General features: G+C 38.2%; 1 protein-coding gene and 1 long non-coding RNA gene across 7 annotated transcripts in view; one reads left to right on the top strand and one right to left on the bottom strand.

Annotated features, from left to right (window-relative positions):
- Positions 1–211, bottom strand: part of LOC111769353 (uncharacterized) — a 29022-nt gene extending 28811 nt beyond the window's left edge. Inside the window, exon 1 of one of the 2 annotated variants that reach the window (XR_011430064.1) lies at positions 48–211. This is a non-coding gene — a long non-coding RNA (uncharacterized lncRNA). The remainder of the gene's footprint in view (positions 1–47) is intronic. The other variant, XR_011430065.1, reaches the window with a different exon arrangement.
- HMGCLL1 (3-hydroxy-3-methylglutaryl-CoA lyase like 1) overlaps positions 1–26270 on the top strand; it is a 144716-nt gene that overhangs the window by 646 nt on the left and 117800 nt on the right. The gene's annotated exons all lie outside the window — the stretch shown is intronic.

The raw sequence follows: 26270 nt of genomic DNA, 5'->3' as shown, positions 1-26270 counted from the left end.
GAACATATAGACCCGCCTCTAAAGAACAGACCCAGCAAAATTCCTACCTGTGGCCGTTTGCAGGTCGCCTAAAGGAGACTGTGCCTTCTTTGTTTTTCCCTTGGAAGAGATGCATTAGATAATTTAATTTGTATCTGTAGGCTCTCCTCCAAGGATAGCGCCCTTCTTTTTAGTTCTCTCCTTGTTCTGTTGTAACAAAGACGACAAATGCGTCAGAATGGCAGGCAAGAAAGGGAAGGAAGCCAACTTAGAAGATTAAGAAAACATAGTAGGAAGAAATTATCCATTATATCGTTAATTATCCTTAATGTATTTATGCTTCAACACACTGGAACAAGCTTGAAAATAAATTGTAGATAGAGATTTCAGATCAAAATTTATTCCCCTGGGATTCCTGAAAACCCATTTTAAGACAATAGGCAACTTAATGGTATCCACATATTTGCGATTTAATGCACTCTCAACCAGAAATGGCAAGTAAATGAAAAACATATATGTAAAGAAATGTACTTTTCCCTTAAAAGAGCTTAAAATTCTCCAAAGCAATGACAGTGATAATCATTATGTAAGTGTTAAAACATGGAAAAATGGAAGGACAGTGTGAAGGTTTAGCTGTTAGTTTTTTGAATTTTGCTAGGTGCAAAAATGATTATTCCGGATTCATTTTGTGAACAAAAGGATAACTTGTATTAATTCTAATATTTTAGAGGGTAAGCATAATTTTACGATGTGGCTTTAAATCAACTATTCTAACGTTAGATATCCATTTTCCTATAGTTTTACATTTAGTGTATTCTCAGTTGAGGGTATGAATATGTGAAACTGTAATCTTAGTTCTACAAGTTGGAATTCATCATTTGTGGATTCTTTACGAGACACTTTGCTCCTTATTGCTTAAAAGACGGTCATGGTCATCCGACTCAAAGTCTGTTGCTGACAATGCAAGAGAAGGAAAGTTATTCTTTATCTTCTCATATGTTCACGTCTTGCTATTTAGTTTTCCTACATTCTAATTTGATCTTGCCATTACAACTTTTCTTTTAACTTTCATATTCAATCTGTTATATAATCAGGAATCTTTAACTTTTATTCCCTAAACCTGACTTCATATGACTTCTGTTGTGGGGTTAACATTGTATTTCTCTCTCCCCCTGTGTTCTGATTTTGTGGGCTTTGGGGACAATGATAGATGCTGGGCTGCCACGTGAGGATGTCTACTTTGCTCTGTTAGGATGTGAAAGAAGGGTAATTGAAAATGACTGGATGACTCATCAAGGAATTCGAGGAATAGGATTTTTGGACATCTGTCAACCTAATGAAGAACTTCTTGCTCTTTTCTGAGAAATACCTCTACCTTCTCTAAATACTGCCTTTTTATCCCTCAACTCCTTAGCCTGGAAAATTACTCATTCCTCAAACACGGCTTAAATATCACTTCTTTTATCAACTCTTTTCTTCCTCCAGAGTTCATGCCCCATTTCTGTGCACTTATGGCATTTTATGCATAATTCTGTTTTAGTCCCAATCTTGTCAAATTGTCATTTTTCATGTCTTGTCCTATTTGAACTCACAGCAGCATTGACACCTGACAGTGGACTCTGAAACGTATCTCCTTCCTTGGCTTCTGTTTAATGGCACCCTTCCTGCTTTAAGCCCTACCTCGGCTTCCTCAGTCCTAAACCAGACTGGCTCAGTGGCCTCTGTCTGTCTGGCAAGTGTTCAGCTTCCTCATCACTTCTTATCCACACTCACGGTTTCAGTTACTATTTGTGTATCTGTGTCTTCCAGATTTATGTTCCCATCTCTCTCTTAAGCTCCAGTCCCGATGTTCAGCTGCTCACTTGACACCGTCACTTGGATATCTCAAAAGTAATTCAAACTCAACATTTCCAAAATTGGATTCATGTTCTCCCCCTTATAACTCCGGATCTTTTCCAATATTTCTATCACATGGAACACCATCATAATTCATTCAGCTCTGCAAGCCACAAACCAAGAGCTCCTTATTTCCACTTCCCCACATCCAAGTTATCACTAAGTCCTGTGATTTTCCCTCTTGAATTCCTCTCAAATTCATTTTTCAAACTTTACTGCTACTGCCAATTTCAAAATGACATTCTCTCATATGGACAACTAGACTATTGCAATCCTTCTTCAACCCAACGTCTGTGTAGATAGTTGGGAGATGTTCTCTCTTTCAGGCGGAATCATGCTATTCCCCCGTTTCACAACCTTCTATCATTGCTTTTAGGAATGAGTACCAAACCTTTTAAGGTGTTCTCTGAAGCTTCAAATGGTCTTTTCATTGCATCTCCCTGCAACCTCACCTTAAGCTGTTCTCTCTTGTTCTTGCGCAGTGGCCTTCCTTGAGTTCTCTAATAATGTTTCCTCTTGAAATGCTGTCTTTGCTTGTTTTCCCTTCTGCTAGTAAGATTTTCAGCTAATTGACTTCTATTCACCCTTCAGATCTCAACTCATATGTTGCTTTCTCATGAGCTCTTTCCTAGACTTTCGAGGCAAGCAGCCCTCATTATCATATATTGCACAGTGCACTGTTCATTATATGTAATATGTATTATATACTTATTGTGATTATTTGATGTTTAATTCCCTACCAGACTCTAAGCATCATAAAAACGACGAAAAAATCCACCACAGAGTTCTCAGCAGCTAATAGAATGTCTGGTTAGTTTTTGATGGCCAGCAAATACTTGTGGAATGAACAAATAAATGAATGTTTAGCCTTCTAGGCCATAAGCATCTGATGCTTATGGGGACCATGACATTCTTCTTAGCACTTTTTCGGGGTCTAAAACTATGACTGGTACATTGGAGTACAATGATAAATATTTCTTAAGTGAATGCAGAGTGATGAGAATTAATACATGGTGTTGATAGAGTTTGGTCTTAGTGATGGAAGATGAATATTGTTTCTGTTTGTGTCTTACTTTTTCATTTCATGGGACTTAGTCACGCTTTTATGGGGAGAAGAGTTGAATGTGGATTCTGAAGGCTGTGGAGAGACAGCGCAGTGTTTAACCAATTGCGGACTGTTAAGTCTGGCAGAGAGAGTCATGAGCAGGACCCCTGTGGTTTGAAATAATCTGATTGCAGCTGGGACAGATAGATTGCTGTATTAGGAAAGAATCCAATCTTCTATGGGAAACCTAACCTTTTTCGGCTGCCAGTTTATTCTGTGATTTTGTGCAGGCCGTAGCTTGGCCAGATCTTAAATTTTCAGATTACGCATTAGAGGTAATAGTATATCCCTGATAAATTATTAGGATAAAATTAAATATTGGGTGTGTGTATATATAAATACACATACACACATTTGAAGTTTAATTTATTATTAAATATAAAACGTGTCAGTGTGATTGAAAGAAAGACTTACTCTACTTTAGCTCTACTAACTAAATTCTTTGCCTCTAATTTTTTGCTAATGGTACTGGTTTGCAGAAGATTCCCTTAATAGACCAAGAGGTTAAAATGGATCATTTCGCGGTTCAAGGTGTCTCTTAGGGCTTGTTTTATTTTCTATATTTGTCTCTGTTAAAGCGAGTGTGATGAAGTTGGCTTAATTGCTATGTTTTAAAGATTCAATTAAATTTAAGTTTCCTAATACCTTGAGATTTCCGAGTGCTGCTTAAGCAGTAGCTAAATTTCTTCATATGTTAATACCGCATTGCAACAATAAAATTCCCATGATCTAAATTCTAACACAGACAGTGTTTCAAATATATTAGATTTATAAAAGCAAAATTGTAGATTATGTGAGATTAAATTTATAGCTATTTTACATTATATCTTGATCCTTTAAGTTACATTTGCTGTCAGCAAAAATTATGATTCAGAGTGAAGTATTTGGTGTTAAAGAGTCTCTGGAATTAGACCTAAATGTATTATATTTCTACTTAAAATTAATTGGAGGATAAAGTGACTATATTCTTTTTAATTTGTCACCATGCACCTGTTAGTACATTTACTAAATACCTTCCCATGTTTGGGGAGGAATTTTCGGAAGGAAACCAAGGTAGCTTCCCGCTGTTTGGTTTCTGTTTGTCTCAGGTGTTCCATGTTCCTTTTTACCCCTTTTTCTCCTTTTATGGCCCCTTTGAAATTATGTATTTTTATTATTTGTTTTCCCCCTGCATTAGCTTATTAGTTATTTACTTTTTGTAGTCTACTCTGTTTTTATCTATAAGATGTCAATACACAACCTTGATCTATAAAAATATTATATATTAGTACTACTGCAACTTATTAAAAATGCAAATATAGTAATTTAACTCCATTTACTGCTGCCTTCTTTTTATATTGTTGTGTATATTAATTCTCTATATGATATATTTGTAATATGTATTTGTACAGCCAATATACATTTATATTTATAGACTTTTTTTTTCCTTTGCTCTCTGTTCCTTTTTTTCTTTTTGGTGAGGAAAATTTGCTCTGAGCTAACATCTGTTGTCAATCTTCCTATTCTTTTTTTTGCTTGAGGAAGATCAACCCTCAGCTAACATCTGTGCCTGTCTTCCTCTGTTTGTATGTGGGTCACTGCCACAGCATGGCTTGACAAGTGGTATAAGTCTGCGCCTGTGATCTGAACCCGTGAACCTGGGCCTCCAAAGGGAAGCATGCCGGACTTAACCACTACACCACTGGGCTGGCCCCCTCTTGGTTCCTTTGTTCATCTCCATTCTTCCATCTGAAATTATTTTCCTAACTAGAAGTATTTGCTTTAATGTTTTCTTTAGTAAAAATCTGCTGATGATTTCTTTCAGTTTTTCTTTGTTTGAAATTACTTTGTTTTGAAACACACACATATACATATATATATAATGTGCATAAATATAAATGGATATTGAGTATAAATGTATGTCCATATAAATAAAATACATGACAGCAATATAAAATGCAGATTTCTCAACATTGTCTCAACAGAGACAATGAAATTAGCTATCAGACTTATTTTTGGTTCTTTCATGATAATGTATATTGCATTCTCTTCTCTTTGTCGTTGGTTTCCAACAATATGACTGTGATGTGTCTAGATTTAATTTTCTTTGTATCTGCTAGTGGTTCATAGCACTTGGATCTATCGCTTGATACTTGTTGCTTTAATATGTTTTGGAAAATTTTCAGCCATTTCTCCTCAAGTATTGCTTGTTTCTTTTTTAATCCTTCCACTTGGGCCTATAGTTTGAAGAATCTTAGAACTTTTCCTGTACCCCATTTATTTCTTACATTGTTTTTTGTATTTTCACCCTTTCTTTTCTCTCCATGTTCCGTTTGAATATTTTCTTCTCACCTGTATTCCATTTCACTAATTCCTTCTTCAGCTTTGTCTAGTTTGCTGTTTATCTAATTTATTGAGTTCATAATTTTCATTGTATTTTTGAGTTAATGCGTTTCTATGTGATTTTTAAAAGCAGTTTTTAATTCTCTGCCACAATTCTCAGTCTTATCATGAATTCTTGAATATTTATCAGAGTTATTTTAAGTTCCATGTCTGATAGCTCCAATATTCAGATCTCCAGAGGGTCTGTTTCATGATGTTTTCCCTCCTGAAATGCCTACTAATTTTTGAGTTTCTGTTAGACACCTGATATGGAAAAATTATGGAAATAATTTGAGGCTCTGAGTGATACTATCCTTCTCCACAAGGGATTATTTGTTTTTTTCCCCATTTCACCCACTCCCCACCTCTGGCAACCACCAATCTGTTCTCTATTGATGAGGTATTCCTTTTTTCCCCACTGTATAAGTAAGAACATACAGTATTTATCATTTGCTTTCGGATTTATTTCACTTAGCATAATTCCCTCAAGATTCATCCATCTTGTCACAAATGGCAAGATTTCTAAGAGAGATATATGCATATATATATATATACACCAGATTTTATACATTCATCTGTTGATGGACACTTAGGTTGTTTTCATGTCTTGGTTATAAATAATACTGCAATGAACATGGGTGTACAGATGTCTTTTCAAGATAGTGATTTCCTGTCCTTCAATTAAATACCCATTCCGCGTTTCAGAAGTGGAATTGCTACATCATATGGTAGTTCTATTTTTAACCTTTTAGGATCCTCCATACTGAAGTCCATAGTGACTGCACCAATTTATCTCAGCAACAGTGCACAAGGATTTCCTTTTCTCCACATCTTTGCCAATGCTTATTTCTTGTCTTTTTGAGAATAGTCGTTCTAACAGATGTGAGGTGGAGAAGGGATGATCTTTTGCTTCTAGCAGGCAGTAGCAAGTGTAAAGACAGCTTACCTTAAGCCAGTCAGATGCTTAGCTGGTTTGAGGCTGAGCCTTCTTCATTTGTGAGGACTTGTCTTTTTCTCTTCTCTCTTGCTTTTATTTTATAGCTCTTCAGGGGTTCTAACTAAAAGGCCTAGGGTGTTTACCAGGGTGTCTCCTCCTTGCTAAATTGGTCACTGAAGTCCTCACTACCTTTGCAACTCTCTCAGGCTATCAAGCAAGTGTTTCTCATTAATATCTTGTCCAGATTTTCTGATTATTCTCAGTGAGAAATTTGTTCCAAAGAAGCTAGTTGAAAGATTAACAATATAACAGGGAAAATATAAAAAATACCAATTTTGCAATATAATTTGAGTTGTAAAAATATATTCATTTACCATATTACAAAAGTTTTGAAATGGTTATATTCCAGGTAATATGCAAACTGTTTAGAAAAACTATTTATTTACATATTTTTCCAGTTTTATTGAGATATATTTGACATATAACACTGTGTGAGTTTGTGTGCAGATTTGATACACTTACGTATTGCAAAATGGTTACCATGATAGCGTTAGCTAACGTTTGCATCACATCACATAATTGCCATTTATTTGTGTGTCAAGAACATATAAGATCTACTGTCTTAGCAACTTTCAAGTATGTCATACAGTATTATTAACTATTATCACCATGCTATGCATTAGATTCCCAGAATTTATTCATCTTATAGCTTGAAGTTTGTATAGAATAACAAAAGTTCAACAAAGGAACAAAAAGATTGGCTGCTTCATGGAAAAGTAATATTTTATAGAAAAATAGACTACTATTTGAATGTTTTTCACTATAGATAAAAGTTATAAAAGATAAAGAAGGTCTTTTTAAAAGAATATGAAAAGTAATATGCTCAACTTCAGTATTTGACTTCAGAGAAACAATGTACTATTTACTCCTTCTCTAGTGACATAGTTCAATAAAATTTGTTAAATGAATCAATGAATGATTAAATGGATAGTTCCTTTATAATATTTTATCTCTATTGATATATGTTTATTTCAGATCTTTCCATTTTAGGGGCACGAAGTTGGTAAACATTTTTTTCTTATTATTAACGTTTTCTTTTTAATCTTCTCTTTTGCTTTGCATCTTTTCATCCCTGGTTCATTTTCTCTTTCTCTGTCTCTCTGTCATTCAATAAACCTTTCTAGAAATCTACATATTTTATCAGTTTATTCAAAAAGCATCTTCTAGATTTGTTAGCCCTCTCGTCTATGTGTGTGTTTGTGTCTGTGTGCACATGTGTAATGTACTGACGACTGATTGCTAGTTTTTGAAAAACATTCATATATTTTTATTCTTTTTGCATTAGCATTTTAATTTTCTTTATTTGAATATTTAACTCATGAGATTTTAGTCTTTTTAAAAAGTAAATGCCTTAAGACAATGTTCATTTCTCTATTATTTTGCTTTAAATGTATCTCTTATAAGCCACTTATCTGATTGTCTTCCTTAATTAGGTGAATTTAACTTTAATTATGTGTGATGTGACTATTGATATGTTTATCCTGTTTTCTGCCATATCTCTCAGCCTCACTCGCGACTTTATATTTCTTATCTTTGAGGCTGTTTATCCTTTTTGGTTTTCTTATTTTACATTTAAATCGATACTGTTGTTTACAGAAAAAGTTGTATTTCACAGAATGAACTCACTCACTTTGAGAAAAAAATCTGTTTCATTATTATTACACCATAGTTCCTCAAATATCATGTGAGCGGGTACAGTGCCATTCTCAAGACCCGCTTTGTTGACATAAGATATCTGACAGATAAGGTGAAAGTAGGGAGTTCCAAAGACACGTAGAACTGATAAAGCCAAAGATTTTAGTCATGGACACAGCAAAGTTGGAAAGTTGAAAATATTGATATTTGTGGTCAGAGGCTTAATAAGTGACCAGTCACAAGCAATAATAAGCCCCTTGTATGACCGTGTGAATTCATGGCTGTAATGGAGTAAAACTCCAGTGAATTTCACCGGAATTCAAATATTAAATGAAAGGTTCATCAGGACATTGAATACATTGGAAAATAGTGTCAAAATTTGGGGTAAGGGGAACAATGGTGAATTAAGTTTTAATGGCTTTGGTATATGAGGGATACAAGTCCTCAAGCAGGGATAAAGGACAGTGTGGTCAAATCACTCAGATCTCAAAGGGGCAGGATTTTTTCTACAAGTTGAAAAGAGTAACAATTTTAAAGAAGTAATGGAAACTAAAGATGTCATTCATACTTCTTGTCACTAAGCAAGGTGTAGGAGACTAAGCAGTCTCTATATGAGAGGGTTACGGGTCAGGTGCTTTCCACAAGGGTGATTGTGGCTTCACTTAATGCCAGAAGATGGTGGGAATGTTCACTAAAGAGGTTGAGAATGTCATGGAGCTTGTTATTATAGAGCTGAGTTTTCAGCTGGAAATATAAAGAGACCTGAGTCTTAGCATAACAGGAAAGGCAGAGAACTATGCAAGGTTCTACAGAAGAAGTAGGTGGTTATTGAGAATAATATATTGGGAAATGACTAAAGAGATGAGAGTTACCAGGCAAATGATCCTCAACAGTCTTGTGATGGATGTGGGTCTCTTTGGGTATCTCAGCATTGGCCATGTCCTGGATTTATTTCATTTCAAGAGAGCCCTTACCCCTGAGCATGGAGACTCTAGATCTTGGAGTCACTTTTAATTTGAATTGACTTATACATGCTTAAAAAAAAAGCTTTTTGTCAAGATTGTTCACGTGTTGATTCCCAAAGGGAAATGCCTGGTTTGTGCATGCTGAGACCAAGGGCAGAAACTCTGAGAGTTATGGCTTGATCTCTGTGCCATTGGGAAATGTGCTCCCAAGTGTTTTATAAGAGAGGCAGCCTTTTTTATATCATCCTCATATTTTGTGTTTTAATCAATTAAAATGTCATTTTGCATGAGTTCTCTATTCAAAGGACTTTTATAGCTATATAGCTTCCACTATTGAGTGTTCAATATGTACCAAGCACTGCCTAACTGCTTTATAGGCAAGAAGTCATTTAATCCTCACAACTGTCCATTGCATAGATTTAGTTATTGGGGTACACAAAGGTTAAATAACTTGTTCATGGTCAACAGCTAATGAGTAACAGAGCCAGTGACTGAATTCTGGCTGTTCTGGTTCCAGAGCCCCCAGTCTTTTAGTGCTTCCTAAACTTTTCTGGTGATAGGAATCACCCGAGGTGTTTATTACACGTGCTGGAAATTCTGATTCAGTAGCTCTGAGCTGGAGCCCAGCTATCATTGTTTTTGCTTCACCTAAGTTGGAAGACACTGTGCTGGATGAAGCTGCCAGCCCTCCGTCCTTGTACCTGCTGTCAGACGGTCTGCTGTCATATCATGTTCCTCTAATCTGTCTTTGCAGAGCTCCTGGCTCCTGCCCATGAAAGACCCCTATGAGTTTCAACTTCCCTTCTATCCTCTTTGAGGTTCAGACTAGAGTTCTGCCTGGAATAGAATTGCATTGGATACAAAAGGAAAAACAACTCGCTTTCCAATAAATTTCCTGTTCCCTTCAATCTCCAATACTTTCTGTCCTTGGATTTCTGTTGGCTCCTGTATTCCTTGCTCTCTCTTATTCCAGCTGGCTTTCACATCCTTGCCTCCCCCCACCCTGTGTCCTTGTTTTTTTCATTAGCTCTGAGCTCCTCCAAGTCTTCTGGCTTTCTTTGTGCCTTTTCACTCTGTGTTGTAACTTTCCCTGACCCTTTCTTCTCTTCTCGTCTATCCCCTTCCAAGTTTAGCTTTTATTTTTGTTTCCTTTTATTTTCCCTAATCAACGAAGGGGCTAGACTATGCAGACCCATAACTTTATGGGTCACTCTCATGTAATAGATGGTATTTAAAAGAAATGAAGCAAAAACATATATTTGGGGAATATCATTTTGACAGAAATTCTGATTTGGAAGTGATTGTCCAGCTCGCTTGAGGCCCTAATAATAAAAGCAACATCTAGAATCCCAGTTTCCTCCGGCTGGTCTCTCTAGACTAAGTAGGAGATGCAAATTAGCTGCTGCTAGTAAGCTAGATTTCACCTCGGGAAATGTTTTGTTTGGTTGAGATTACACTTAAAAGATAAGTAAATGCATCCGAGTGCCTTAAGCTGAACTTGTACTCTATTCATATATGTGGTCCAGGTTACCATATATGTGCCTGTGGATATTGGATTTTGTGATCCCTGATGGACAGTTACATGGGGAGACTTTGATGAGACCATCCAGGAAATTTCTGAACATTGGAATATTTTTCAGCAACATAGAACCTAATCATCGTCATTCAGCAGGCAGGAAATTGTCTTTAAATTACAAGAAGTGTGTCATCTTCCCTTTCCGATGATCTTTCTTTTCTGAGTGATCGGTTTTTATTGCTAAATGAACACTCAGGTGTTTTAGAATTTCTTCTCCTGGGTCTAACCATCTTGATGAGCCAATTTTTATGTTCTTTTCTCATGGAAAATAGTATTGATTGGCAGATCTTGTTCCTAAAACATTTATTCTAAAATCAGACTTTATATAAAGAGAATTTTATGTGAAGATAATTTAAACATTATTTAGGTTCATAGAAGTTTATATTTTTTAAAACTTTCTTCATATAATTTATATGAAAGTCAAGTAATAATAAGAATGGAAAAGCTCTCTGAGAAATATGAAATATAACGAAAGCTATTGTTTCTAGGCAGTGATGAAGGAAGCAGAGATGTGAGTTCCCAACACGCTTTCATAGGAGGAGCTGGTGTTTCCTTCCCTGGTCTATAGAGAGGAGGAGCTGTGCTCTGGCTCTCTGATGCTTGCAAGATGGTGAGGACCATGGTCGGGGAGGACGGACAGAGTGTTGTGGGAGGCAGAATCGCTGGAGTTTCTGTCTCAAGGGCACAGTCTAGGCCACATTTTCATTCTTCATTGCTGTAGTCCCCTGAAAGCTCATTTCTTCATTTTGCTTTGTATTTGCATCATTTTTTTTCCTGCACTCCTTTCTTGCAATTGAATTAAAAACACAAGCCTGTAAATTTGTTCTAATTCGGTGCAGGAGGAGCGCATGATGATGATAATCTTTGTGTTGGAGGTAGACTTGAGGTCAAGTGGGATTTGGGTAGATAGCATTCCTGGTCAGAATAAAATGATTCAAGATTTATGGCAGAATTATCTTGTGAAATCATGGAGAATTATTCATTTAGTTATAAATAGATATATGTATGAGTATATACATGCTAATCTATATCTGTATCTACATCTATCTATATCTATCATTTATCCATCCATCTATTTATCATATATCTAATCTATTGTTTTTACAGAACAAAACTAATTTAAAGACCCCTAATCTTAACAATTGCCTTATTTGTTTTATATTTGATTTGAAGATGGATGCTCACTTTTTACAAGTGGTGAAACTTTTCTTCTAAGTGTTTTCTCTTCTGTCCTTCACCTCTCCCTGCACCAACCCCAATTCTTGTATGGTGCTTAGTGGACCCACCTTTGTTTCCTGCCTTGAAGCAGAGTTCCCTCCCAAGTATGCTTGCATAGATTGAAATATCCTTTGTGAAATATCTATTTGTAGTGCTAGACTGCGGTCTTCACAAGGGGTGAAACTGTATTTTATTTACCTTTCTGTTATCCAAAAGACCTAAATACTTAGATCATCTTTAAATGTTTATAGAACTGAGTAGTTTATATGTGTTAAATATAGCAAATGTCCACAGGAAAAACTTCAGGTGCTTTTAGCCAAATTAACTGACTTTCTGATTAGCAAAAATATGTGTTTAGTTATATCAAAGATATTCTTTTTGTAAAATAGAATTAGTAGTTTTAACTCACATTATTTTTTGTGTTGGACTAATGTATATTGTAGGATCTAGATGCTAATTTTGGAAGTTTGAAAACCTATTTTTTTCTCTCTTGGCTACCTTTGTAAAGGTCAGAGAAAGTAGAATCTAGTTTTTCATTCATTTTCTGTATCTGTTTTTATTGAGTTAATTCACACAGTGTACAGTACGCATCTTCTAAAGATTCCATTTTACAGGAGAAGGAGTAGGAACATTGAGGGGCATAAGGATACCCTCAGGGGGCAGCAGCTTCTCTGTTGCAGTGTCTAAGCTATGGTTGCTTGATTTGGATTCTGTGTTGGGGGTGAATATCCCACTGATAGGAAGCGCATCAAATGTCACCTTATGCTTGTAGCTTTCCAAGTCACGCTTCCTTGGATTTGTGAAGTAGGGAAATGCAGATGGGAGGAAACTTCAACTACATAAAAAGGCCTTTAATAGAAATTTCACTCTGTGAAATCAGCATTTCATAAAGTCTTTTTGTTAAACTTTATTAACAAGCAATGGGGTCTTAGAAGCTTGGCAAACGAGGAGGCAGGAAACCCCGAAGAGAACATGTCTGTCAGACGTCTTTCCTTCTGGGATTTCCTTCCAAATGTTTTTGGATCTTGAAGGAAGTGGAGTGGCTCTCTGCCACCACTTTCATACATCTGTAACCCACTGGGTGTACAGAGTCTGGCATTCACTTTTTAAATTCTTTCCTCAATCTGTATTTATTTCACTGTGAAATAGAAGCCGATCATAGGTTAATGTTGAAGTCAAAATATAAATCTTATTTTAGTTAGACACAACTTCTACTTTTTGATAATTTTGATTTAAGGGCTGAGAATTCTTGGATTTTTAAAATGCTATGACAGAGTTCAAACATTGCATTTTCCAGAAAGCTGGGGACCCAGTAAAACGTAAAAGTGGAGGGCAATTTGGAGCTCTGTTTGTCTAGATTTTAGGGCTGAGTTTAAAAGACGTTTTCAAGACTTGTGGAGAAACAGATGTAGCTATTCAGAGTTTCACTCATGGATGTCTGCTATCACTTAGTCCCCATTCCCTTATGACAAGATTTTAATATTTAATTCAATATAATTCTGCTGAATGCATGCTCCAGAAAATATTGAAAGGAAAACTTGAGCTAAAGGAGATGGAACACAAGCCTGCAAAAATACTCATCTCTGGAGAGCATGATCTCTTCCATGTTTGCTCTTTGAAGAATGTATGCAGATGTTGACCTTTTGATGGGAAAGACATGGTGATAACTTGTTAAATAAAATGTCAATTATTTGTGTTAATCAAAAAGTATTTGTTTAGGGGCAGTAGTATTATTTTAGCATACCTGCTCTGGCTTTGCACTTGACATATTGCATGGGACAAATGAAAGAATATATGAGATACAAAATGCTACATTAACTGTTACTAGAGTATTATTAGCAAGAGTTTGGGAAATTATATACTAATAATAACATTAATATCAACCACTCATTATCATATAGTAAACTTATTCCTGTGACTTTGCAGAAGGCTTTACATAACTTCTGAACTCTTATAGTTCTGCAAAGAAGATCCTGTTATTCTCATTTTCTTTCCTTGCTGAGGAAGATTCACACTGAGCTAACAACTGCTGCCAATCTTTTTTTTTTTGTATGTGAGCCACCACTACAGCGTGGCCACTGACAGATGAGTGGTACAGGTCCGCACCCAGGAACTAAACCTGGGCCGCTGAAGTGTGGCGAACCAACTTGGCCACTAGGCCACCAGGCCTGGCCCCGGTTACTCTCATTCTTAATAGGAGGAAAGGGAAGCTCAGAATTAATAAAACTCTCTCCAGGCCACAGAGCTGGTAGAGGCACTGAGTTTGAATCTATGTCATGTTCCAAAGCCTGTATTTCTTCCCTTACATCATGTTAGCATATTGACCAGTAGGGACTTAAATTATAAGAAAATTATTTTGTACTCATTTAATATAACTTTTCCTCATTTAACATGTTAGTAAAGTTCTAGATTAAGCTATCACTTTAAGGAAGCAAACTGTAGTTGGTTATAAATGGCTTAGATGATATAGCTCAACTTCCATCATTAGTTCAGTTTGAGACCCAACATTTAAAATTTGAGGTGGGTGAAACTGAATGAATCTCTCTTACTTTCGAGACAGGTTGTTTAGGCTCTTTAAAATGATTCCATCATTCTTTGTAACCTTTCCTGACCTCTCCCTTTCACTGTGTACCTACCAACATCCCTTCTTTTTACCGTGTGCTCAGGTAAATTGTTTTATAGGGTATTTCTGAGGTGTACATCCTTCCTTAGGTTTTCACTAAGTGTCTTGAGCTACTTGCCCTGTAGGACAAGTATAGTTGACTCAAAGTCTTATCAAAGTGGCCAGATTTATATAAAATGTATTGTTGTATACATACCAAATATTGTATATGTAGACTTATATAGATATTGAAAGTTCCTGGGTAACTTCTGTTGGAAAAATCTATTACTTTACTTCAACCATTGCATCTTTACTCTTTTTGCTAAGTGGTCATCCAAAACCATAGTGTGTGGAGTAAAACCATACTATAATAGAATAAATGGAATAAAAAAAACCCTCAGTGACCTCAAATGTGCTGAAGTGCTCTCGTGAAGTTAATAGAAATCTTTATTAATGAGACATGGGTTTTTGAAGCATAGAAAACAGTAATTTCCTTCTCCTTTGTCACTGAAAGCACAAAAGTAAAGATAATGAAACCAATTGTATACAGTTGCTCGTAGAACGAAAAAGATAATGGATGAGAAAGAAAAAAATAATGACAAGGCCGTTGTTCTAACACCCACAGTGTGCCCCTCAGAGAACTACTACAGGATCCTTGGAGAAACGAAGAGCTCAGGAACCACAGGCAGTCACGTTACGACTGAATATTTGAGTTGTTTCCACTATCACAGACGCACTTTCATGCGGCTCTGCTGTCCCTCCATTTCACCTCAGCATCTCTAAACTCTGTGCTGAAGGCGTGGAGTGTTGAGGTAGCCGGGAGTTCCCCATGGCTGTTTTAGCAGCTCCTCATTTCTCCTCTACACAGGGGGCAGCTTTGTTCAAGGAAACATCAGGCTTTGATGCTGTGCCCTCCACCTCTGAGGAAGCACCTTTCCCTCCTTTTCTAAAAGCAAGAGCAAGAGAAGACCAGCAGCTCAGTCTCAAACTGTTGGGAAAGGAGGATAAAAACACGATCCTTGTCATTAACTTTCTATGAACTCCTGGTTAGCTATTTTTGATGGAGCCACATGTACACTTGGTGTCAGATTATTTAATTACTTAAACTACGTGTAATAATTTTCTTCCGTTTTCAGACTCATCCTGTAGTTGGAAACATTTCCTATTAACCAGAAAGTGAATGCCGAGAACTTTTTTAGAAAGCTTAAAATATTTAAAATGGGCTGAGACATGCTGTAAAATAATGATATCTCATTAATTTCCAAAACGGAGAAGTAAGTGTGAAAAGGTAAATTTGTGCCTGATCGTTAGTAAATATACAATTCTTATATGCCGTAGAAATCACAGGAATTGAAAACCATAAAAACTGAGCGCAGTCTTTCCACTTTTGCTATTTGATTACTGTTGTGGCAGAGCATAGTTATATGTGGTCTATAGGGCGTGTGTTTTATTGTTTACATTTTGACTTTAACATCCCCTCCAGCACATGTCAATACTTTCTTAGAACACTGGTTTTATTTATTTATTAGTTATCAGCTAAAAATTTGAATATTTTCCAAGCGTTGATAAATTTTAGTTGCTCTAATTTTCAAAAGGACAAAAATTTATAGCTCATGAACTTGTTCCTGTAAATATATGTTTATTTATCAACATGTGTATGTATATACACTCACTGAAAATGACAACATCCATATCCAGACGTGTTTGTGAGTGTATGAATGTCAGTCTTGTGTATGTAGGTTTATGTCTGTGAATATATGTAAGTACATATTTGCTGCTGTTGGGTAAATGGTGGTATGTCAAAGCATATTTTTTGGAGTTAGAGCACTCGGGGGGTAAATGATGAATTGACTAAAGAGAAATTAGGACCTGGAGCAGTTGAGGACATTGCCTGTAAGATTGATATGAGAAGAACTGAGAGAGACCATTGAGAAGTGGCATGTGGGAGAAAGCAATGATTGGGATAAATCTTTCACAGTGCCTGCTCCGTTAGTCCCACCTGGCTTGTAGTTGATTGCTTCTCCTGTTCTGCTGTTGTCTTTGAGCATCCTTGAGACTTCAATGTATATCAGATAAGCTTTCAAATGACCATTGTAAGTTATTATGTGCCTTTGGACAGTAGGATCTACTCTTACTCTTGCTAGACCAAACCTATGTTGGTCAGGCAATGATGTCCAAACCCTTCCCTCCACAAGGACTGAAAGGAGACCCCTAGAAGGAAGGTGGCCGGGGCCGGGGGAGGAGCGGCTTCTGAGCCCTTTCCTGAAAAGTCTTCTCCCATTCTGTCGAACTATGCAGCATTAAAATAGTGAAGGTATGTGTCTGTTTCTTTTAGTGCGCTCTAACATATGTCGATCTTCCTGGTATTGGTATTTCTAAAATACCACTGGAAATTTAAAGAGGGATAGAAAAATGTTTAAATGACTTGTGAACTCCGTAAAGAGATTTTGTAGAATTAAGATTCTAGTGTTATGGTTTAAAATTTCACTCATTATTTACTCTAGCGTGTGCTGAGAAGACCGATTTGGAATGGTCTAAGTGAGGAAAGATAAATCATTTCCACTTCGACATAAAATAGAGGTATTTGAAAGAAAGGAGTTAGAAAGTGGTATTCAAGCTATGGAATTAGAATGGGTATTAATATAAAAATTGGAATTTTAATTTTTATCATTTTTACATTATATCGATAGAGGAATTTTATTGATTTTGTAGTTGGTGGAGATGGGCTGTTACTTAAGCATAATCAAATAGGTGTTTGTTTTTTTAAGTTGGCTTAAGCTAGACTTGTAGTTCTCAAATTGTCATCGTTGGATCAACAGCATTGCTATCATCTGTGAGCTGGTTAGAAATGTAAATTCATGGACCCAGCCTGACCTCGTGAATCATAATCTCTGGAGATGGTCCCAGGAAACTGTTTTAACAAGCTCTACGGGGGGTTTCATATGCACAGTAAAGTTTGAGAAATACTGATCTGAAGGAAGAGGCCATGACTGCAGGCCGTTATGATCTACACAGGAAACAGCTGGAATTAGGGGCTTGGGTTTCGTCTCAGTTTTATATTGTAGGATCCTTATTTCCTTATTTCTAAAAAGGACCCTACATTAACTGAGATTGTAGAACAAATAAGATCAGAGTTTAAAAAATGACTTTTGTAAGATAGTACAGTTTAGTTATATTCAAAGCTATTAATTAACATGAGAGCTTCAATGAATAATTATAGTAAATATATTGCATACTGTTAGTTTATAATTAGCAGTTTGTTGGGATATTTCAGTTTATTGAATAAATTAAATTATGCTGCCGAAATGAACTTATGACTTTATGGGTATGAAATGAATTTATACACAGAATAAGATGAAAGATTGAGCAACCTGATGAATTTTGTTAGCAATTAGGTTTCTAAATAGAATCTTAGTTCGATTAACTGGAAGGTATTAAGACTAATGAGTCGTTGCATATAACCTGTTTGTTAACTGCTCCTCCGAGGGGAAATAGAAAATCAGTCGCTATGTTTTATTTTTTAATAGAAATCGAAAAGAACATTGATTTATTGCCTAAAATGGCCGATCAAGGTTGCGTCCAACTTTAGCAGAACTGTGCAACACTTTTTTCTTTGTTTTGATGTTTCAGTCTGCAGATGTTAGCTGTTTTTTGTGAGGAAATAATGGTGTTAGCTATGAGTTTTCTTGGAAAGAAAGAGCTTAAAAGCTTTGGAGTGCCGGAATCGCAGTCTGCGCAGCCAAATGAGCAGGGCTGGAATGTTAGGTGAAGCCCGCGGAGAGTCGTTCCCCAGCAGCATCTGCAAGGGAACAATAAGTGACTGGAGGGTTTACTTCTCAGGCAAATGATTAAGAGGTGATTAAATGAAGGTGTTAGGATGTGAGGGCGGGAAGGAAGCACTGAAGGTGAGTATATAATGTGGAACGGAGGGATTGTGGAAGAGACTTAGAATACACTGTAGATCACAGCTGAACTTATGCAAAGCTGGAATTGGAATTTGGACAGAACAGCTTATAGGTATCACGTGAAACAGAACATAAGATTCGCATAATACAGAACATACTGGGACATATGTTTTTGGAAGACAAAGGACAGTGATGATGTCTAGTTATTCAGAGCCACTGGAAATCATTTCTTACAGTTGGAAAGACATCCTGCTATTACACCTTTATAGTCTTACTCTGATTATATTGGCCCTACTTTAAAGTCCTAAAAAGCTCTGGCCTTTGATCAAGTGAGTGGTTTTACTTTGGCAGTTCAATACTCACTCATTCATAATGCGTAAAGACAGTGTTGCTTTAAATTGCTTTACACCGTCATATCTTCCTGCCCATTTCTCTTGCCTGCTGACAATTCCCCACTCTCGATGGTGAATGAATGAATGAATTAGTGCATAAAGGAATGAATGAATGAATAAATAGGACTCCATGTTTAGTTTAGATGATACAGGATGAAAACTGTTTTTCCCCGAAAGGCTTTTAAGTTTATCCTTAGAAACAAAATCGAGTTCCCTCTGAATACAAATTTTTCTTCTTGATGCCAGATTTTGGAATGTCTGGAAAAGTAGGAAATTAGAGAGAAAGATAAGGCAACATTCTGCAAGCTAATGCCCCTCTCTAGCCCCAGCCATCCTTCCCAGCACTTACTTAAAGGTCCTTTAATCCTAATGTATGAAGATTCTGCAAACACAGGCTCAATCTTTGCTCAAGACTCAAAATCTAAGAATAGGATTTTATTAGCCAGTACACCTAAATACTGTAACACACAGCTCCAAATTTTCCGTGGAAAATAATAATCATAGATGATTTCTTGCTTACGTCCATCGTGGATGATTTGGTCGTTCAGGGACCCAGACTCCTTCTTCTTGTGGCCCCGTCCTCCTCTAGGTCCTTTCCGCTTAACTGGAGGTTAGGGAAAGAGATCATAGGACAGACACATCTTCTTAATGCTTAACTCAAGAAGTGACACACTTTTGTTTCACTTCATTGTCCGGAACTCACTTGAATGCTCAAACCCAGAGGCGAGGGTGGCAGGCGAGTGTCCATTGTAATCTCTACCATATAGACTTAAGCTTCCTGCCAAATCTCTAGGCAGGATCTTTTTCTGAATTAGAAGAAAATGTAAATCTAATTGGGTACATTCAAACTAACTGGGCAAATTAAATAAAGGGCTGTGTATGTAATTTTTGCTCCACAATAAAACTTTGGAACAAGAAGTGCCATTTAATTCTATTTAAATACCTCCCTGGCCTCTTATGTCCAGCTTTGGTGCATATCTGGCTCTTTAGACTGGTGTTCCCTTAGGATGATCGTTTCATCAAATGCCTCTGAGAAGTTAAAACCTAAGGAATTACGGATTGCTAAAATGTGTCTTAGGGTTGGTTCCACTGGGAGGTGAAAAGGACAGGAATGCCCACCGGCCCAGAATTTGTTCTCAGCTCCCTCTGAGTGAAGGTAGCACTTAGATAACCAAGATTGTAGTCCTGAGAGATTATGGTCCAGGCCAGGCAAATTTTGATGAGATTTGGGAAAGAGCTGCAGTTTGGATTCTTTTGAGGATGGTGGACCTATTGAGGGATAGAAACAAAATTTTAAAAAAATAGTCAAGAAGCAACTCTGGGGGAAGCAGGGTTGAAAACAAGGCTCCTTTTTCACATTGCCTGGAGCTGACCCTCATTTCCAGAGAACTCATTTCCAGAACTGTAGAAACATAGAGACTGGAAAATGCTCAGTCTCTAGGGTGGGCCACAAGGATTAAAGTATTTTGGGAGGGTAGCTTTGCTTATTTGTGATTGCCCTTGGTCATCATGGTCACATGGAGGGACCGGGAGAATTATATGCAGGGGCATAGACAGGAACTTGTTCTGTCACGGTGAAAGCTCTGTATTCTGGTAGGCGTAGAAGGGATGCATAGTGTAATTAAGCCTGTATTCCTTCAAAGTAAATTTATAGAGGAAATTTAAATGAGATTATCATATAACTTATAGTCCACACATGGGCACTTTGAAAGTAAAAAGAGAGAGTATTAATTACCCTAGGACCACAGGTGTAATCCAGGACCACCTCATGCCACAAGGGATGTATGGCCACCTTGCTTTTAAGATATTGCATTCATCTAACAATAGGCCTTCAAAATATTTAAGAGCCCTGACTCTGAGAAAATTTCATCCTCACACTCAACCTACTGTTTCAATTTCTGTGTTAAATAAAAATCGACAGAAACACAAATCTTTGTAGGGTAACCCTTTACGTAGTAAGTCATAACGTGCCCATTAGTTCTCTATACACAAAAGTATTTCCAGTACTTTTTTCCCTCTCTGATCCTAGTTATAAACTGCTACGTTAATCACTTTGCAGATTTTTTCTAAGTTCTTTGTCTCTTAGAATGAAGCCTGAAGCAGGACTGTGTTCTCTCACTAGACTTCTACCGAACCCTGAGGAAGGCAGGGGTATCTTACACTGACCCCAACAGGTTAAATTTTTGTCTGAGGATCCAATTGCTGACTTGTTCAACTTGAGAATAGAAGGTTGTGGGATGAATTAGGCACAGTCTTCAAGTATATGATGCACTTTCAAGTACAGTATGGGTACCAGCTGTACTCTATTCAGGCAACATAATTTACTGAGTAACCCCCTCCTCCCTGGTGTATGGAGAAGATGTAAGCAGGGCTAGATTTTGGCTTACCTGGAATCAACAAATATACACGTGATGTGATTTAAGAAGGATCAGAAATTCAGTGGCTCCAGACCACCCCTCAACAGCCTGCTCTCGTTCCCAACATTAGAGACATCTCTGAGGTTCGACATAGAGCATCTCTAAAATGAAATTGGCCACCTGTAGCAACCTCATCAGCTGGGTTTGGATCTCTGAGGAAACACAACATAACTTTTAATTAGAGTTGGGACCAGGAGAGGTCAGTGTGTGAGCGGAGCCAGGTGAAGAGTCAGTGCGAGAGAAGCGGTCTAGAAATCCCTGAATGCAGAGCTGGAGTTGTGGTGGCAAGTTCTGTCAGGGAGCATGGAGGTGCTGCCAGGCAACGTGCAACGTAGTTTTTTTGCTGTGGGCTGGCCTGAGGTTAGCTATCACAGGCAGCAAGACAGAAGAGGGAAGTGCTCAGGCTCAGGGGCTCATCACTTAAAGTGGGAAACAGGTTAAACACAGCCTTATACTCTAAAGCTTAGTAAGTGGAGAAAAATTAAATCTTTGTATAAGCCTATTTGCCAGCCCTGGTGGTCTAGTCGTTAAGATTCAGTGCTCTCACCTCCGTGGCCTGGGTTCGTTTCCCAGTCAGGGAACCATACCACTGGTCTGCCGGTTGTCATACTGTGGCGGCTGTGTGTTGCTGTCATGCTGATAGTTGTGGCACCGGGATTTCAAATACCAGCAGGGTCACCCATGGTGGACAGGTTTCAGCGGAGCTTCTAGACTCAGACGGTCTAGGAAGAAGAACCTGGCCACCACTTATGAAAAAATTGGCCGTGAAAACCCTGTGAATAGCAGCGAGCATTGTTTGATATAGTGAAGGGGAGAGGATGGCACAGAAAGACCAGGCAGGGTTCTGCTCTGCTGTGCATGGGCCGCTGGGAGTCACAATCCACTCCACAACACTAACAACAATAACCCTGTTTAGTAGAAATTAGTATCTGCAGATAAACTCTTAGTTTTGGGGGCTTGGGGGAGTCAAATGAAGAAAATGAAGTATTGGTATCTTTAGGGTGATTGAATTTATAAAGTGTGAGAAAGCTTCTTGTAGGAAAATATTTAATAGCATTCTGGGGAAGGTAGGAAGGACGTTAATGGAGAAGCGGATTTTGAATAAATTTAACAATTTGTTTTTTCTTCCATTTAGGACTAGTTCTGTCTCCTAAGTATTCTGGCTTTCTCTGCCTTTTATACTGTCAAACTTACAGGGAAAATCAGAAATAAGGTTCTCATGTGTCCTGCCCAGCCCAGGAGTCAGGGTGAAGGTTATTGTTCCCTCAGGGTCTCCTCTTGCCCTCTGTACCCAAACCATCCTATCCAAGCTGCCATCATCTCTCATCTGGATTGTTGTATAGCCTCCTAACTTTTAGTCTCTTTGTTTCTACCCTGGCCTCCTTCAGTCTATTTTCAATACATCAGCCAGAGTGAGTCCAATAAAACCTGCTTCAGATCATGTCAGTCCTCTGCTCCAAAGCCCTCCAGTGGCTTCCTGTCTGCCTTGGAGTAAGTCTTTACCTGGGCCCTCTCTATATCTCCAATTGCTTTTGTCTTGTTATTTTACTCCTTGTTTACTCTTTGCCATTCAACACTGGCTTTCTGGCCCTTCCTAGAATGGTTAACACATGGGGCACATTTCCCCTAGTAAATTCAGAGAACATTGCACTGGCTGTTAGAAGACACTTTCCCAAAATACCTGATAGCTTAGCATCCATCCCCCTCACCCACCTCAAAGCACACCTGCTTACGTGAAATTACACCGTGTCTCCTGTCCCCCAAATTCCTCTTTCCCTACCTTCTTTGATTTATTTTTCTTTATGACACTTATCACTATGTATTTTACTTTGCCGTTATCTATAAGCTCCTTGAAGACAGGGCCTTATGTCTGTTCTTTTCACTGCTATGTGCCAGGGCTAATGAAATGAATGGGTAAAAGAAAGCTAAGCTGAGTAATAGTCTCAGAATTCCATGGAGATCTTGGTAAGTTGATGCTGATAACAATGACCCCCTCCCCCCACACCCTTCCAATTTAGGGAACCCTGCAGAGATCTGGCACACTGCTAGGTATTTGGACCATCAGGATCAAGACTCTTGATGTATTATCTTGATATATCATAGCTAGTAATAGCAGTGGAAGATTTTTGCTCTGCCTCACCCTGCCCAGGAGAATCTACACAACAGAAAGATGCATATTCTTTTAGACCACAGGGCATTCTGTCCTTTAGAAAAGCAGCGGTCCAGGTATCTGGCCCACCTTCCCTTTGCTGAAGCCTCCTCACCACATGCAACTCTCTTTTCAAGTGTTTCTGAAGGTTTCCCTTGGACAATTTGTGTGCAAATAATGATTCTAATTATCTTCATCAGAGTTTCAGGGAGCATTATGTGTAGTGAACTTTTGTTAGGTTTCAAAGCCGTAGTATGAGTATGAACATCCTCCATTATGTGAATAACTTCTGTGAACTCTGATTGGATGAACCGTACCTATTTGTTTATTCCATAGTGTTTCCGGAGCATGGTCCATATGCCAGGCTCTGTTCTGAGGGCTGGGATATAGCAGTGAACCTCAAAGAGTCCATGCCTTCAAGGGGCAATTTGTCTAATGGAAAGTAGACAGTAGACAAATCAACAGATCTGTATATACCATGCTAGGTGGTGATGAGGGCTAGAATGAGAGAGAATAAAGATTAAGGGTGACTGAGAGTGAAGAGGAGTTTTGTTGTTGTTCTGAGTTTTTTCTTTCTTGTATTATTTAGGCTTTTTGGAGAGCAGAGATCTGAGGGAAGTGAGTCACAGAGATAGATGGGGGAAGAGCAGTCCGGCAGAGAGAAGTGCAGAATGCCCAGGTGTCCAAAGAACAGCCAGGAATTCAGTGTGGCTGGAGCAGGGGTGAAGGAAGAGTGGGAGAGGAGCTCAGAAAAGTGATAATGCACAATGTCATGGAGGGCCTCCAAAGCCACGATAAAGACTTTGGATTTTCTCTAAGGGAAATGGGAAGTCATGGAGGGTGTCGAACCAGAGGAGTGATGTGATTGGATTTGTTTGGAAAGTATTCATAAGGCTACTGTCTGGGGACTGGATGTCAAGGGTGGAAGCAGAGAGACCACTTGTCATGCCCTTGTAGTAATCCAGGTGAGAAATGACTATTTTGAAGATAGAACATGGTTTGCTGACTGACCTGATAAAAGGCATAAGAAGAAGAGAGAAGTCACGGGTGAAGCCACATGCAAGCTTCAGCAGTTATCTTCATCTGTTGGGATGCTGTAACAGGACACCATAGCTGGGTGGCTTATAAACAACAGAAATTTATTTCTCGCAGTTTTGGGGGCTGGGAAGTCCTTGATCAGGGTGCTGGCTGATTCAGAGTCTGGTGAAGGCCCGCTTCCTGGTTCATGGACAGCTGCCTCTCACTGTGTCCTCACAAGGCGGAAGTGGAAAGGGAGCTCTCTGGAGTCTCTAAGGCACCATCCCATTCACGAGGACTCCACTCTCACGACCTACTTACCTCCCCAAGGCCCTCTCTCCAAATACTGTCACCTTAGGGATTAGCTTTCAACATATACATTTTGAGGAGGACACAGTCAATCTGTAACAGCAGTTTAAAAGAAAAATATGCTGTTTACTGAGATGGGGAGGCCCGCAGGCGGACAGATCGTGGAGGAGTGAACTCAGTCTCCATGTCAGACAGAACCACTCCTAGACCTGGGCCCCTGCTCTGGACTCCAGGCTCTAGGGGCCACGTGCGTTGGCATAACTTTTTGAAAATTGTCTAAGCCGCCCTCCACTGCTTCAATTGTTCAAAAGTATATTTCATTGCCCTTATATTATGAGTGTCCCAAATGATGTGGTTTCTGAAAATTCTGATAGATTTTGAGGTCAAGAACGTTTTCCATTCTGTTACCTATGGGGCAGATGGAATAACCAGTGTACTCCAAGAATGATGACAAAATGAGTAATTGAGTTGCGTTATGGCATTGTGAAATCTCTTTTGCTCAAGGGTGTGGATCAACTTAAACCCTATGCTGTGGTGTGAATGTCTAACCCTTCATCTGCCAGCTCTGTATTCCACAGGAAGATCTACATTTTTACAAAAACTGCTCTATGCCCCAAAACTACTCTGAAGTTGAAAGGAAGCTCCCTGGGGTCGGAGAAGAAATTAGAATCTGGCTTGTGCAGAGGATAGAGGGCCTTTTTGATACTCTTGCCTCTGAGCGTGTGATGGCCAATCAGAATTACTAATGTATTTAATTTGCCTTTTAAATTCATATTTTTTCCATAAAAACATTTCCAACAGGTAAATAGCTGTGATTCCTGTGTTCACTTATGGCGTTCTTCAGCCAGGTTTTGAATACGAGCTCTTATTTACTCTCATGATGAAGTGAGTGCCCCTCTGTTGCCTCTCAAAGGTTCAACCCGGGGTTGACATTGCCAAGTGGAACAGGATGGGTGGAGATGATGGTGTCAGCACTGGAGGTGGATAAAATTGTTGGCAGGCTCCAGAATGGGATAATGTCTCCAAAGTGTTTTGAGCTCCTTGCTGAAAGACCTTGAATGATTTCCATGTATTATTTTGATTGTGGCAAGAACTGGATAAGGTAATCTGCTCTGCTATCAACAATGATTCCTTTCATTGCAGATTTGAAAGAAGTTGGTGTATTTTAAAATGATAAATGGAATAATTTTAAGCTATTCTTCTCTCAAAGTATTAGCAAAAACTTTTCGTGTCTTCAAGTTAGCCTTAAGAAAGGCAAACAAAACACATTGATCAAGTAGGAACTCTGCACCAAACACTGTGCTCCATGCTTTATATTCACATTCTTATTTAATCTTCTCAGCGAACTTATGGGCTAAGTGCCATTTGGCTCAGAGGAGAGTCAGATTCCCAGTTTAAATCTTTTTCTCAAGTTTGTGCATCAGCACACGGTTGGTCATCTCCAGAGCTTTTCCCTACCACACTGGATGGCCCACTGCGTTATCATTTTAAGAGACTGCTAAGATTTGCTTCAGTAGTAGCATTAGAAACAAAGCCACTAGAATAACAAATGATTTGTTTTAGGAATATTTTAACGAAGGTACCTCTTTAAAATTGATCTTCATATTCAAATGGGCTCTCTTTGACCAAGTCTGGTATGGGTTTGTGCATACGTTAGGTGTCCAGTCAGAATTAAGTGAATGGATGAAAGAATGAACAAAACATGATTGCCTGTACCTATTTGTCTAATGGCTCTTATATGAACAGC

Source organism: Equus caballus, chromosome 20, assembly GCF_041296265.1.
Source record: "Equus caballus isolate H_3958 breed thoroughbred chromosome 20, TB-T2T, whole genome shotgun sequence".
Taxonomy (NCBI): Eukaryota; Metazoa; Chordata; class Mammalia; order Perissodactyla; family Equidae; genus Equus; species Equus caballus.
This window is presented reverse-complemented; position numbering and strand designations above follow the sequence as displayed.